Raw genomic sequence first — 15,520 nt, 5'->3', positions numbered from 1 at the left:
AATTCTAATGGGCCGCCATTTGCAGAAAGGGGAGTTCTGTTAGTACATGAAAGCTGGACTGAAAGCCAGAGATAACTGGATTAGATCAGCTGAGAAAAGTGCTTGGATGGCAGAGTGCCCATGGGACCCCTAACTGACCAGTAAGCATGGCTTCTGACAACAGGGCAAATTGGACGGTGGGTCCAACAAAAGCTTCCAGGTCAAGCTTTGATCAGTGGTTTGAACAACATGGGGCTCTGTTGCTGTATTTCCACAAATACAATAATGCAGCTTCACCCTTCACAAGACTGATAAGTATTCGTTTTACTGAACTAATGGACTATCCTGTGGGCTGCTTCCAGCGTTAACTCTTCATTCACAGAAATACACTTAAGAAAAAGGTTCTGAGAATACTTAATCCTGCTTCCTCCTAGGACTTAAAATTGGAATGTGGGCACTAATGCTAAGGGACACACAGTTTCCAAAGCAAAATACAAGGAAAACTTCTAGGCAGTTATAGTGTTTTATCCAGAGCATGTTGATTTCTAATTTTTATTACTTCCGAGAGGAATTTTGCCACAGCCAAGGTTACATCATTTATCTTGTATCTTTTTAAAAAAAGCCCATCAGAAGCAAATAGTTGTATGGGAGGGGGAAGGTTTTCAGGAGGAATGTGGCAAAGGGGGTCTGCCTACTCCATACTGTGGTCGTAATCCAGACAGGGCCACAACTGCTGCTTTTTCTGAAGGAGAGGATAACTGCAATGCATTGTAGGTAGACCTGCCTTTGAAGGCTATTTGGAAAATACAGTTTAATCATACCCTCCAACATTTATCTGATAGAAATAGGGATGTCCTATTCAATAATATATATCTATATGTTACTTATACCCTGCCCATCTGACTGGGATTCCCTGGTCACTCTGGGAAGCTTCCAACATATATAAAAATATAATTAAACATTAAAAGTGTCCCTATACAGGGCTGCCTTCAGGTGTCTTCTAAAGGTTGTACAGCTACTTTTCTCCTTGGCTTGGAGGGGGGGTCGCATACCATACCCTCCAGTATTTCTCTGGTGAAAATAGAAAAAGTGGAAAAATAGGAAAAGTGGGACATTCCAGGGTCAAATCACAAACTGGGACGGCTTCTGTAAATCAGAGATTGTCCCTGGAAAATAGGGACATTGGAGGGTCTTTTTAATGAAAAATGCAGTGACTAGGAGGTTCGCTGGAACCAAATGTGCAGCGTGCATCTCACTAGTTTTGAAACGGTTGCATTGATTGTTTCCAAATACAATTCACAGCGCTGATTTTAACATTTAGAGCCTTCATAGCTTCATAGCTAGGTACTTGCAGGGCCGTCTCCTCCCTGTGTGGTGACATCTGCTTTCTTTTTGGTGCCAGGTGAAAATCTTTTGGGGGGGGGGACAGGCCTTTTAGATTAGTTTTAATTAAATTCTTACACAGGAAATGTTACCTGCTTTTCGTTTTTCTTCATTTACTGTATTTTACTGTGGGGTATTTATATGATTTCTTTTATATAAAGCAGCCCAGAAGCTCAAGGGTTGTTTAACAATCTAAGAAGACCGATCCCTGCCTGCTGGGGCAGCTCCAGCTGAATGCTTCTCCCAGCCTCACACATCCTCCGCAGCACCTAGCGAACCATGATAAGATCATTATCCTTAAATTGTGGTGCCCAGAATTGGACACAGTATTCCAGGTGTGGTCTGACCAAGGCAGAATAGAGTGGGACTATTACTTCCCATGATCAGGACACTAGACTTCTGATGACGCAGCCTAGAAGAACATTTGCTTTTCTTGCTGCTGCATCACACTGTTGACTTGTGTTAAGCTTGTGGTCCACCAAGACCCTGAGACCCATTTCACATGTGCTCCTGGCAAACCAGTTGTCCCCCATCTTACATTGTCCATCTGGTTCCTCCTGCCTAAGTGCAAACCTGACATTTGTCCCTATTGAAATTCGTTTTGTTAGCTTTGGCCCAGGTTTCCACTCAGTTAAGGTCATATTTGAGGGAACCCTTTGTCTGTGCTTTGGCTGTCAAGCATCGATGTGAGCAGCAGAACTGCAGGAGGGGGGAGATTCTGTGACAGGAGCCCCTGTTGCTGTAGGGGAAGGAGACTGTAGCAGACCCCACCACTAACCACCAATTAATATGGAGTGGACTCACCCTGCTAACTGCCCCCAATTAAATATAGCAGACCCACCACATGGTACGCCAACTACACAAATTTATACACAGGCTATCTTATGGAGGTCTTGTGTGAAGGAAAACTTTGTGATTTGGAGTTTGAGACAGAAGGTGAACAAACAAGAAAAGTTATATTTACAAAAAAAGTTGAAAAGTGTGAGTGGCACTTTTCGTCAGTAACCCAACCTCTTAGCAATGCCACTCCTGCGGTATTCTAATTAGTATAATAGACCCAGGGTTTGTTACTGGCTTAGGAGTCTTTTCCCCCTAGAAGAACTCTCCCCTCCTGGCTAGAATGAGACTCAGGGAGTCTGTATTCCCACAGCTCCTCCCTCTCCGTGCTCAGACTCAGCCCTCCGGTTCACTCCTGGCTGAATACTCTCCCAAGACACTCAACACGGTCTTCCTATCGAAGCTACGAGGCTCCTTCCTCTAGTTATAGATACTCTCCTCAGAGCAGATGTTAAACTCAAATTTGAAGACTCCCTCAAGAGGCAGTGGCATCTCCTCTTCATTGGAGGGTTTTAAGCAGAGGTTGGATGACCACCTGTCATGGATGCCCTAGTTGAGATCTCTGCATTGCCGGGGGCGAGACTAGATGGCCCTTGGAGTCCCTTCCAATTCCACCATTCTTATAATGTGACTTTTGTTGCAGTCATGCTGTGTAGCTTATTTTTGCTGTTTTTGTTAATAGTGTTTTATAAAAGGAGGTAATTTTACTGATTTGTTAGCTATTCTATACGATTTATGTAGTAATTGTGATGTTCTGTTATGTCATTGTTATTTATTGTTTATAAGCCGCTTTGCGACTCACGTGAGTGTAAAGTGGAATAGAAATGTAACAAATGAAATGAAACAATTCTATGAAATGGAAGTGGGAGGCTGAGATTTAGGAGCAAAATGTAGGCCAAAGGTTCTGTTGTTCACATTGGCTCTTTAGTTACAACTACGACCCTTCTGAAAAATGAGAAGCCAGTCAGGTTTGCCGCTTTCCTGCCCACGGGCATCCTTGGATGGGTCTACTGGGGGGGACTTAGTGGCTCTCAGCCTTTGTCTGCTATTACCTTCTCTTAAACTTCAGCCTTCAAAATTCCTCTTCTAGCATATGTTTCTCACTGTGAAATGAAACATGGTTTAGGAGTGCCATCTAATGGCCCTAGAAGAACATGACATGGTGGTGTGACTGACCAGGAATGAGACCTTGCGTTCACAGTGGAGATCTCAATGAAGATGCCACCCCCCTGTGTAGCTGCTGTGAAAAAGGCAAATTCCATGCTGGGCATCATTAGGAAGGGAACGAAAAATAAAACTGCCAGTCTCATAATGCCACTATACAATTCTTTGGCGAGACCACACTTGGAATACTCTGTAAAGTTCTGGTTGCCTCACTTCAGAAAAGGATATTGCAGAGTTAGAAAAGGCAAGAAAAAGGATCAAGGGGATGAACCAATGAGGGAAGTTTAGAACATTTGGGGTCTTTCAGTTTAGAGAAAAAGCAAGTAAGAGATGGCATGACAGAGGTGCATAAAAGGTTCTCTCTTTCATAATTCAAGAACTAGTGGAAATCCAATGAAGCCAAGTGTTAGAGGGAGGAATCCTCAGGACAGACAAAGGGAAGGGCTTCTTCACACAGAGCCGGGAAATAGCTCCCACCAGAGCCAGTGATGGCCATCAACATGGATGGCTTTGAAACAGGATGTGACAAAACCATAGAGGATAAGCCTATAAGCCATGATGGCTACACTTCTGATGGCGCACGACAGGGTGAGAACCACACCACTGACCATGGGCAAATCTACCACTCCCAGAACTGCTCATCATCTGCACATTGATAGTATGGAAGAAAATCATGATGGATTACTACTACCACCACTACTACTACAGTGGTACCTCAGATTACATACACTTCAGGTTACAGACTCCGCTAACCCAGAAATAGTACCTCGGGTTAAGAACTTTGCTTCAGGATGAGAACAGAAATTGTGCTCTGGCGGCACAGCGGCAGCGGGAGGCCCATTAGCTAAAGTGGTGCTTCAGGTTAAGAACAGTTTCAGGTTAAGAAAGGACCTCCGGAATGAATTAAGTACTTAACCCAAGGTACCACTGTACTGTTAAATTTCTATACCACTCTTCATCCAAGCATCACAGGGCGGTTTACAATATAGCATAGGCCAAAGGCAGACTTTCGGGGGGGTGGTGGTATGGGTTACTTATTGAACACTCACTGGACACTCCCAGAAATTATGACTGACAGACTGTATAGCTAGTCTAAACTAGAAGTCCACTGAGAGAAGACAGCTTCCTTCCTACCATGAAACCTAAAGTATTTATAAACATTTGGGGGGGGGGGGAGAGATGGATACTCCATTTGTTTATTTTCCGCAAATGCTCCCTGTTCTTACTCATGCTTTGTGAACCAGAGTGCATATGAAGTTTTCTTGAGTGGCCTTTGTGATAATCTCTGGCAGAGGATTTGTCTTTTTGCACGAATGCTGCATTTTTGCTTCATTTAATCTCTCTCTTTCTCACCGGATAACTAACTGCTTCAGCGTCCTTGATGACTCTGCCAAACTATTCAGCTCCCCCTTTTTCGGAATCAGAGAGGGACGCTGCTTTCTTTCAGCCTATCTCAGTATGCAGAGTCATGTGGCTGAGGAGGAAAGGATCTCAGCAAGCATTAAATATGCTCAGGCTCTTCAGGGAGCTTCTGGCTCTGGGATGTGCTGGTGTGTGTGTGCCTTATAGTCCTTATATTGCTGCCCCAATAGCTTGCCAGATCTAACTGGGGAGGTTTCGGGAGCATCTGGAATGAAGTCTGTGTGTGGTGGTTTGGCAGTTGTCTTGACTTTAAATCAAAAACATCCTTCTAAGCAGTACAGATAATTGTGGATGCCTCCTAGTCAGCCACTCTCATGGGGCTGTTGAAACCGCTGTGAAACCAACATGAGAGCCACATGAGAGGGCATCCATTCCCCCTGTGACATTCCACTCTGTGCTTCACCTTCGCTCAAACAGAGATTGTGGTGCACATACGTGCAGAATTTCCTGACGGGAGCCGTCACATGGTCTGCTGGGAGTGGATGTCTCTGTTCAATAACCAGATTCCTGGTCTGAGAATTGGAGAATTTGCCTTTCTTGGATGGGTTTGCTTTTCTAGAGGATGCTTTTGGCTCTTCATTGTCACTGGAGACTCAAGTAGCTACAATATTTTTACTGGGCAGGGATAACTTGGCCACTTTGATTTGTGCATTGGTTATCTCATGACTGGATCACTGCACTGTGCTCTGTTTGGGGCTGCCCTTGAGCTGATGCAGAATGTGGCAGCCAGCGTGCTCAGTGGCAAACCTGTCCATGCACGTATTACATCTGTGCTGAAAGAAGCACACTGGTGCCTATTAGCTACCCAGCCATGTACAAGGTCTTAACATATAATACCCTGAGCAACTCAGAACCAGTGGACTTGAAGGACCAGACTGCCTTGTGTAGGGCTGTGAGCTCATTGAGATCTTTGGGGGAGGCTTATTAGCTCTGTGGCAACCTGAAGACAGTAATCTGGTGGCAGCATGCTAGCATATTTACCAGTGGCTGCAGTGCCTCAGGTAGGGAGCTTTCTTTTGCAGAGCTCTAGGATGGGCAGTTAGAGGATGGACCTGGGTGACTTCATTGCATTCGTTAGGAATTAGGCTGGGAGAAAGGCACCTGTGAATTCAGCAGGTCTCACATAGAGAGCCAGCGTGGTGTAGTGGTTAAGAGCGGTGGACTCGTAATCTTTGAAGTCTCTTAGCCCCACTCACCTCACAGAGTGTTTGTTGTGGAGGAGGAAGGGAAAGGAGAATGTTAGCCGCTTTGAGACTCCTTAGGGTAGTGATAAAGCGAGATATCAAATCCAAAACTCCTCCGCCTCCTCCTCCTCTTCTTCTTCACATCACAAAAATGAACGAGAGTCACTTCTATTGCAGACACTACAGCGACCCAGTTCCAATTTCCTAAACACTAGCCTAGTTCATATTCTTGGACAAAATTGAGATTTCTACGATTAGGCATACTTAATAGTGCGGCAAGCCTGAGCTCTTAGGAAACAGGTGTGTGTGAAGCGCAAGACAACAGTTGGAGGGGAGAAATGAAGGCTGAGAGAGTGAAAGCATCTCACTTTTTCAGTCATGCCTTGCCTCTTATCACCCAGCTGTGCTCAGGTTAAATGCTCAGGTTTTGTTTTTTGTTTTGGTGGGATAAACATTTGCAGGGGAGAATCTGCAGGTAGAACAGGTGCCTACTCTTTTCAGCTCTCTTGGTTATACTCCTTCTGAACATTTTCCTCAACCAGATTCCAAGATTAGAATTAACTGCCACTGAGGAAGGATTAAGCAAATGCCCCCGTCCCTACATTACCTGAGCTTTGTAGCATGTGGGTGTTTTAAATGTGCTGAGATAATGTATAATTCCATGCCCAAACTTTAATTTCCATACATGGCTCCTGTTGCTGCTTCATTTTACCCCCGCTCCAATCCTTTCCATTAAATTACTGTGAATGTGGAACTAGAAAGTAAAACTTCCTAGGAAATACAGTGGGCTTGAGTGCTTATTTCACAATAAATTGGTTAGTCTTTAAGATGCCATAGGACTCTAAGAAAGACCCACACAAATATGCTGCCCCCACTCTCACCACAGATCTTGGCAGTGTTTGGGGCAACACTGCTCACCTCACCTAGGCAATACTGACAGTGTTCACACTTTTTACTAGATCAGACATGACTGGGGTAACCTTAGACACATAAAGCATTGTTGGATGTTAATTGAGCTCAATAGGGCTTGAGACACTACCTGCTTAGAGTTGGCCCCTTCAAATCGAGAAACCAGTAGTATTTTTCTAGAAAAAGAGGTGCTGGAACTCACCATGAACACCTCCCTTGTTCTCTCATAATGGTAATGGCACCCACCTGCGAGGTGATGGAACTCAGTTCTGGTGAGTTCTGGCTGGGAAAAAAGCCCAGAGAAAGACAAACTGTTAAAAGAGAATCTAGCATGTCTTTGTAGGCACATTTCAAGATCCTACTGGAGGCAAGGTCTACCAGAGGCCCAGAAACCTCTACAGGGAACAGCAGGAACAGCCCAAGGGTGAGACGCTGTATCCAAGAAACCTCCAAAAGCAAGCAGAACAATTTGCAATATTAAGCAAGCCCTAAAGTCTAACAATGCCCATTTGTACTCCAAAGTAGAAATGAATTCATTGTGTTGTGAAAACTTTGGTCAGCTTGGCATTGCAGTAGGACAAACCAAGCAACTATGCTGTTAAATGATTAACAGACTGCTTGGAAACAAATTTTAGGCTCACCATGTCAAACATATGGTATCTTTCTTGGGGGCCATAGAACTCTAAGGGTGGCTAGTTAGTTGGCCACATCCCAGAACAAAGAAACACATCCTCCCCGACTCCCCACCTCACCCTTTCCTTCCTTTCCTCCTGCTCTGCTTCCTGCTTAGCCCTCAGATCCTCACTCTCTGGAGTATATACTTTTAGGAGAAATTTCCTTGCACCTGCTTAAGACGTGATGTAACTGTAGTAATAATTCACCCAAGGCAAATATTGGCTGAAAATTTACTGTTCTTTCTTCGCTTCTATTTAACATTTAGAAGCTGTACTTTGGGGCCTGATCCAGAACTCCACACAGTACCTTAGCTTTAAAACCACAAAATAGTTGCTAATATACCTGGACATTCACTTTCTTCTCTTTTGCACATAACTGACTGAGGGAAGGGGGTGATAACCAGATCGCATACAAAAGGAACTAGAAGGTGAGTCAGGTTGATTATGGTGGAGGGAGAGTCGGCCTTGGATTGTGGAGGCCTGTTCCCAAGCCCCTGCCCATTTCTAGGCTCCCACAGTAACTTAGATCCAAGAATCACCCAGGAAAAATTAAAACACATTTGGTACATTGATTTCAAAGTACACAACTAGAGGTGGAAAAGCAGAACCTGAGGACAAGAACACCCTCCAGTAACTGCCATTCAGATACTCCACCAGGGCTCTTTCCAATTTGCTCTTTCCAATCAGGGTGGCTAATTTTTGGTCAGGACGCTGCTCATTTGGAGGATCCCCCACAACCTAAATAGCTTTGTCAACCCCTCAGCCAGCTACAAGTCACCATAGGTGCAGACGGTATTGGATCGAACAGCCGCTATACCATTATAAAATGCACGTGCAGAAAGGCTCATTGTCTTGCATATTTTAGGGGATAAAAAACCACTTTTCAATGCAAAGTTTCCTAGTAATTTGTAGTTCTTGGTAGACTGCACTAGAATGAGGATTTGCTTTTAGCGCTCATTCACTCAATGGTTAACTTCTTGTATAATTTTCAGTCTTTCTTGAAACACCTTTTTCTCAAGGCATGTTGCTTTTTCACAAGCTTTTGAGGAACCCCAAACAGTAGCCGAGGTTATTTGAGATGTTATGTTTAATTGAAGGGAAAAGGAAGAAAAGACTGTGACTCCTCAGCCATTTTTCCAGTTTGTTTGGCCTGTAACAAGATATGACTAAGCTCCAAGTGTTTGCTTGACTGTCTACTTTACAGATGCTTCAAATAATCACCAGCTCTTTTTTTAAACCAAAACCACCGTCCAGTTTATGTGAAAATGTTCAGCAGTATTGAGGTGGGGGAAATCCTTCTCTTTACTCCTTGCCAAGCATTAAGCTGCCCCCACTTGTTTCTTAGCCATCACATGGCCAAATTTGACACCATCCTTGCCTGAAAGGGAGTGCCCATGTGACTAATTTAGTAAGAAGAAGAATTAATAAGCAGCCAGGAGGGGAAAGGATGAACATGTGCTTTTTCAGAAGAAATTTGCACTCCATCCAAATCTCTATCTCCAACATAAAAATCAAAACTGGCAAATATTCAGCAGAACCTACATAAATATAGACAACACTCATCACTTTATGTAATGGATTCTGCTGGGAAAGGATCCTGCGAGCTCTAATGCTCTCTCTCTCTCTGTGTGCAATCTTCTTCCTAGCCTCATCTTTCAGTTTATTGGATAAAGATCTGTCTGAGCAAATGTTTTCAAGGCCATTGGGCCACATGCATACCTTTCCAATGCACGTTGCCTCCGGCTCGCTGATCAATGACTTCCTGCATGGATCCTGGAATGCTGTGGGAAGCAGCATATACAATTCCCTGCACTCATTTAGCTGCTGTTCTGTCAAAAGATAAAGATGTCCTGGCCTGGATTCAGCTTAGAAGGCATATGAAGTATATCAGCTGAGGCTGGATGGAGCAGAATAAACTGATGGCCAGTCCGGATATTGCTTCTATTTCTGGGACGTGGTTTCTTTCAAAGCCAATGCACACTGGTTTATCTAAAAGCCCAGGTGCATAGGAATACAATATGCATTATCGCTGTGAAAAAGCAAAAACAAAAAGCCTCTCCTCATTTTTGAAACCAATTGGTGCAATAAATATAAAATGATAGTTGCCCCTCTCCAGTTTTAGGTTGTGCAAGGAGTCCCCTTTAGCAGTCCTGGATGGAGTGTAGAGAGCAGGGCTTGCAAAAGGGAACATGCCAGGGTCCTTAGTGTCTTGGTCCACCTCTGCACAGTTTTGGCCCTGTCAGAAGCAGCAAGCTCTTGCCTCTGGAGTAGGTGGAATGAAGCTGAAGTAAGCCTAGGGCTGAGAGTCCTTGTTGAAGATATGAAGGCACTTTCACTGGCTCCCTCAACTGGGCTGGGCCTCACCATTCACTAGATGTGGCCACGATTACAATTGAAATTCCAGCAAAGTGTTGCTTCCCTGCCCTCCTGGGGCGTTGTCAGCCAGTCAGTCTGACTCTAGGCAGTGTCTCATATTAGTCCTACTCATGTAGTCATGGAAGTGGTTGTGGTTGCATAACTTTGTAGTGTGGAAATAGCTAGGCATTAGATTAAAGGCAGAATTGGACATTCATTGGTTTTATATGAGTACTGCATGATTTTGTGCCCTGTAATAGTTCTCCATGCAGGACTGGTAATGCGTGAGCGTTTTTAATATTTAATGCTGTATTGTTTTTAACATTTGATTGGGAACGACCCACAGTGGCTGGGGAAAACTCAGCCAGATGGGGGGTATAAATAAATTATTATTATTATTATTATTATTATTATTATTATTATTATTAAGCACTCCAATGCGAGAAATGCTCTGTGCTGTTATCTGGCACCAGTTCTTCTCCGACCCCTTTGGGAAGCAGCAAAGTTGTGCTTATGGTGTGAATAGTGTAAGTCCACATCAGGGGTTGCTGGTGTGGCACTGGGGGGTGTCTTCCAGTGGTCCCCACAAAGCCTCTGAGCACCTCATTTCCTGCCCCCTTGGTCACAAGGTGGTGTACATGGAAAGAGTGGCACTCATTCCAATTTCTACTGGATAAAACGTTTATCCAGATCCTCTTGGAACATCAGGTGGTGTGCGCTGCCTTTCTTCTTGAGGGGGGAGGGACAAGACCAGCGATAAGAAGGGGTGGTACCCATGGCAAACCCCCTCAAAACTCCAAATGTACCCACAGGCTTAAATACACTGCTGGCTCCTGGAGTTGCAGTCCACTAGCTATGTGGGGAAGTCCCTCTTGATCAGAAATGGCCATTCCCCTGAAATGCCCCAGGTGCTTCCCAGGTGCCCACTCCTCCAGAGTGCTGTGGGTCAGCACCACTGGGCTCTTTGAGAAGAGAGCCTGGAGGCCCCAGGGAGGACTAGGCTGGTGGATCGCCAGATGTGAGAGTGGCAGGAGATTTCATGGCATTGGGAGTGGTTGGGCACATTGCAGCACAACTGATGCAGAAGCAAAGCACCTCGCTGGGAGCATGAAGTGGGGTGGGTGGGGAGGAAGCAGGGACACATGGGGCCCCCTTCATATCCACAGAACCATGAGCAGGAACAGGATAAAATATGTATATAATTTTTGTTCATTTCCTATTTAAATGAGAAATACATTATTCTGTGGGAGAGATATCCCAGATATGTAGATGTCCCTTTCCTCCATCCTTCAAACATATTCTTTCCTTTACGTTATTCCGTTATCTGGGAGAGGCAACATATTATCAGGCTCAATTAGCAGTTGCCAATTTGTCAGCCCAAGATTAATTGTATTGCTACTGTTTCTTCCTAAAATACAGGCCTGGAATGGGAAAAATGCTGAGCTCCCCTGAATGAAGCCGTAGCTGTGAGAATGGCGCCTTCCTAATTAAACAGTGGGGAAATCCCCCATCAGAGATGCATCACAGAAGGGGAGAAAATGAGAACGTGTGCGTTCCCGTCAGCTGTCAAAGATCCCGCTTAGAAAACAACTGGTATATTTATGCCCTTGGGCAAGGAAGAGGCAGGCTTCCCTTGGGAACCACACATCCATTTAACTCTTTATTAAGTACTCAGCTTAAAATGCCCTGTATTATCTTGAACACACTCTAGAAATTTGGCAGGGTTACCCATCAATATTATTGGAGCCTCTTTGGTTACGGTACTTCAAAAATAAAGCAGCCTGACTTGCTCTGATAGGCAGAAATTGGGGCAACACAACTGCACTATTCAAGGCCCCTCATTAGCCTCTGGCTGACCTTGACAATTTTGTGTCTCTCCAAGTCTCCCACCAATTGCCTTTATGGGGAGCTTCTTCATTCTCCCAAGACACAAGGGTGGACTGTGCGGCTCACTCCTTTTTTCACCCCTCCTTTCATAGGCACATGCCACTCTTGTGTGCAGAGTCATACACCCAGTGAGAGGGGATCCACTGAAAAATACACACATTAACAATAATTACTTTTCATTTGCTTTGCTTTCCCTGCTTTTTAAGGCCACCAGTTTTATAATTGGCTGGTTGCTTTCGAAAAAAAGAGCATCTCAGTGTGACAAAACTGCTGTTGTTTTATTTGCAAGAGGCTCAGTAATACAATGCTGAGTGACAATATGCCTTGTAGTTACATAAGCTCCGAACTATTTTGCAGCGCAAGAGATGGCGTGTGGCATGTGTGCCTTTTCTCACTTCCATATGCACAGGGAGGACTTCTGCATTTGCCTTGCAGGTTGCCTTGCACAGTTGCCTCAGATGATGTGGGAAAAGAGAAAGCCAGCAGGTAAAGGTAAGGTGCATAAGTGCAGAGAGTGGGCAAACTGCTGAGTGATTGTGGAAAACATTTCCCCTTGCCAGGACCAAAAAAGTAGCAGGACAAATGCTGCGCAGATTTCCTTTTTCCTTGCTGCCTCAGATGATAGCCAGCTACAGCCACGTGTCACCTAAATGTGCTGCAGGCCTGTATTCTTGCATGAGGACATGGCTGCCAGTGGCTTGGGAGCTGCACACAGAAAGAACAAATTTCTGGTTGTAGGCTTGTAGCCACCACAGTGCGGGCACCAGCACTTCATTCACAATTATCATGGCTTGAACCCTAAAGGGATCGCTACTAACTGTTATAAAAGATTGTGAGTCTCTTTGAAAGTGTGCTACTTGGTTTAGAAGGTAAACAGCGAACATATGAACCGTTCTGTTTCAACCCATCAGAGGGCAATAGTGCAAATGGGCATCTAGTGGTAACATCTGATTCTGTAACTGTATTTTCTAAGCATTACATTTAAGAGACCCCATTAATAGAATCCTATGTAATTTTATTTTATTTAATATATATGGGGGGGGGGGTAAATAAAACCTCCCATATCCAATCAACCGAGGGCAGCTAATGAAAACTATTGGAAATAATAAAACCCCAGCAATCCTTTTTTAGCCTTTCATTAGTATTAATAATTTCAAAATAATCTTAGGCTTTGATCCTATCACACTGCTAATTGCAGTCTGGGAATTGTGGTTTGCTTTTCAGCATCGGACACCCCAGTCTTATGGATCTCTGTTCCAATCAAAGTAGACCTTTGTTCCAATCTCTGTTGCAGATGGATGAGAGACAGGGGTTGTGTGCACATTGTAACTTGAAAGCACATTCGGAGCACATTCTTTCCCTCAAAGAATTCTGGGCACTGTAGTTCCTTATGGGTTGCTTGGAACTGAAACTCTGAGAGAGGTAAACTACAGTGACCAGAATTATCCAAGTGCTTTGAATGTGCTTTAAAGGAATAGAGCGCACACAACCTGAATATGCATAATGCTCAGCCCAGTCCAGAAGCCACGGCCACCCTGGTCAGGAAAGCCATCACTTCCCAGGAGGAAGTGAAGATCTAGATTTGGTCCTGGCCTCTATACCAATGAACAGCTGGTCACTGCTGTCCTTGACTGTCTGAACATGCAATTGTAATTGAATTAAAGGCACTAAATAAATGTTTTGCTAATTCCAAATGGATATATTTCACTGGGAGGCATTCTGCAGCCTGGCTCTAAGGAAAAACTCTTATTTCCAATTCAGATAACTCCTAGTGGACCAGGACCTTGGTACGGGGGCAGGGAGGGGGAATTAACCCTGATGAAATTGCTCCATGAAGTTATGTGCCCTTCAAAGAAAAACTTACTGCCACCACTGCTACTATCCTCCCCTTCCAAGAAAATAGCAGCTTGAGATGTGATTTTCATCAGGAGACTGGCATGGGAGAATAGCATGTTTGGCCCCCTGTCTCCCTTATTTCAGTCCTGATCCTGTGTTTTATATTGTAAACCACCCTGTGTTCTTTGGATGAAGGGTGGTATAGAAATTTAATAAGTAGCAGCAGCAGCAGCAGCAATATGCCTGTATTTCAGTAATTCAGATATGAGGCATGATTTACCCTGCTAGCCTATCTCTGGTTTCCATAAGGTCTACACAACACTCAGAGAGAAGGAAATGCCCAACTGTTAAGTCAGCAAACAGATGAATGCAGTCCTCACCAGCACTGACACAGACCAAAGGAAAAGTTGCTTTTGTAAGCCACCAGGTATCAAAGAGTATCAGCCTGAACAATTTATCACCTCTAGTAAGTACAGTACAGGTCACTTTAGAATTAAAGCAAATGTACCTTTGGCAGAAAATTTCTTCAAAAACAATTGTTCTGCTGTGGCATCAGAGCATGTGAATTGAGCACATTCTGTGATGGACTTAGATAGGTTGCCATCTAAGCAAAGTTATACATTTTTAAGACATTTTTCAGAACCTGTTGGACTTAACTAGCAAATGTAAATATTCCCCTAGCTGTAATTAATGTAATCTAACAAGACTCTGGGATTAGCAGGTGGATAAAATCTCTTTAAAAATTGTGCCTCTACAGAAAAATGTGCATTCAGATATCCAAGACAACATAGCACTTGGCATCAGCACTCGAATTCCACCATCTGTATTCTGCAATGCGTATGTCATCACAAGCCCCAAACTTTAAAGGGTTTCCCCCCGCTCTTCAACATTTGGTACCCAGATTGTGCATATTCCCCTGATTAAATTATTGCCTTACACCCCAACCACTTTAATAGTTTAACCTAATATGACATCCTGTGTGCTGAAGGGCTCAATTTCCTGTAGTGCAGTTGCACTAAGCCACATCATATTAATTATCTCCCATGTTGATCTATTCACTTTCCACCACATACTGGGCTTTGGCCTCCTACTCATACCAATTTTACAGTCCTGTCAACACCACAGACTTCACTTGAGTGTCTCCTGATTTACAACTAGTGGGAGAGAAGAATCAACACCATAATAGCTTGGACTACTGATACCTCTTCTAGTGGTAATAATAATTCTTGGGGTTGAGTCTGCTCATTTCACCTCCTCCAGCCAGACCTCTAGGGGAAAGAGCATTCCCTTGAACTCATCCATTGTTGCTCCACCACAAACACAAATTTACACCTGGTTTTGGGAGAAGCAGCAACTGAACAGAAACCACAAATAAGCCAAGCATAGAGATCTGATCCACCATAAAAAGATGACTGGTGAGGTCCAGAGTAGTCCCTTTTTCAGTTGACATGCAACTCTATTGGGTCAAGGAAAATTTCAGACACTTGCAAATGAATTTATTGACTTCCTGGTTGGGTGTGGCAAGGGAAAGTGAACTAGCTCAGCTCCCAGTAGCCAACCTTTTCTGGCCAAGTCTCATTATGACATGTTAGTTTAACATGTGCAGGGAGATTCTGTTGTGTGGAGGGGCGCCAGGGTAAACTACTTTTGAATCAGGTAGGATTGGCCTGACAGCAGTATCGTTGAAAAGGATCTAGGACTCTTAACAGATCACAAGCTTAATGTCCTGGCTTACCTGGCAGATAGACAGCATGCCAAGATCAAGCCCAAAATCCAAGGGTCAATCAGCATCCACAAAGTCTGAGATCCAAAGTCGAAAGCCGAAGGTCAGGAAATGAGGTCCAGGGTCGATCAGCATCTGCAAAGTCCACAGTTCAAAATCTAAAGTCG

This window comes from Podarcis pityusensis, assembly GCF_964106645.2.
Source record: "Podarcis pityusensis genome assembly, chromosome: 12".
Taxonomy (NCBI): Eukaryota; Metazoa; Chordata; class Lepidosauria; order Squamata; family Lacertidae; genus Podarcis; species Podarcis pityusensis.
Note: the sequence above shows the minus strand (reverse complement) of the source record.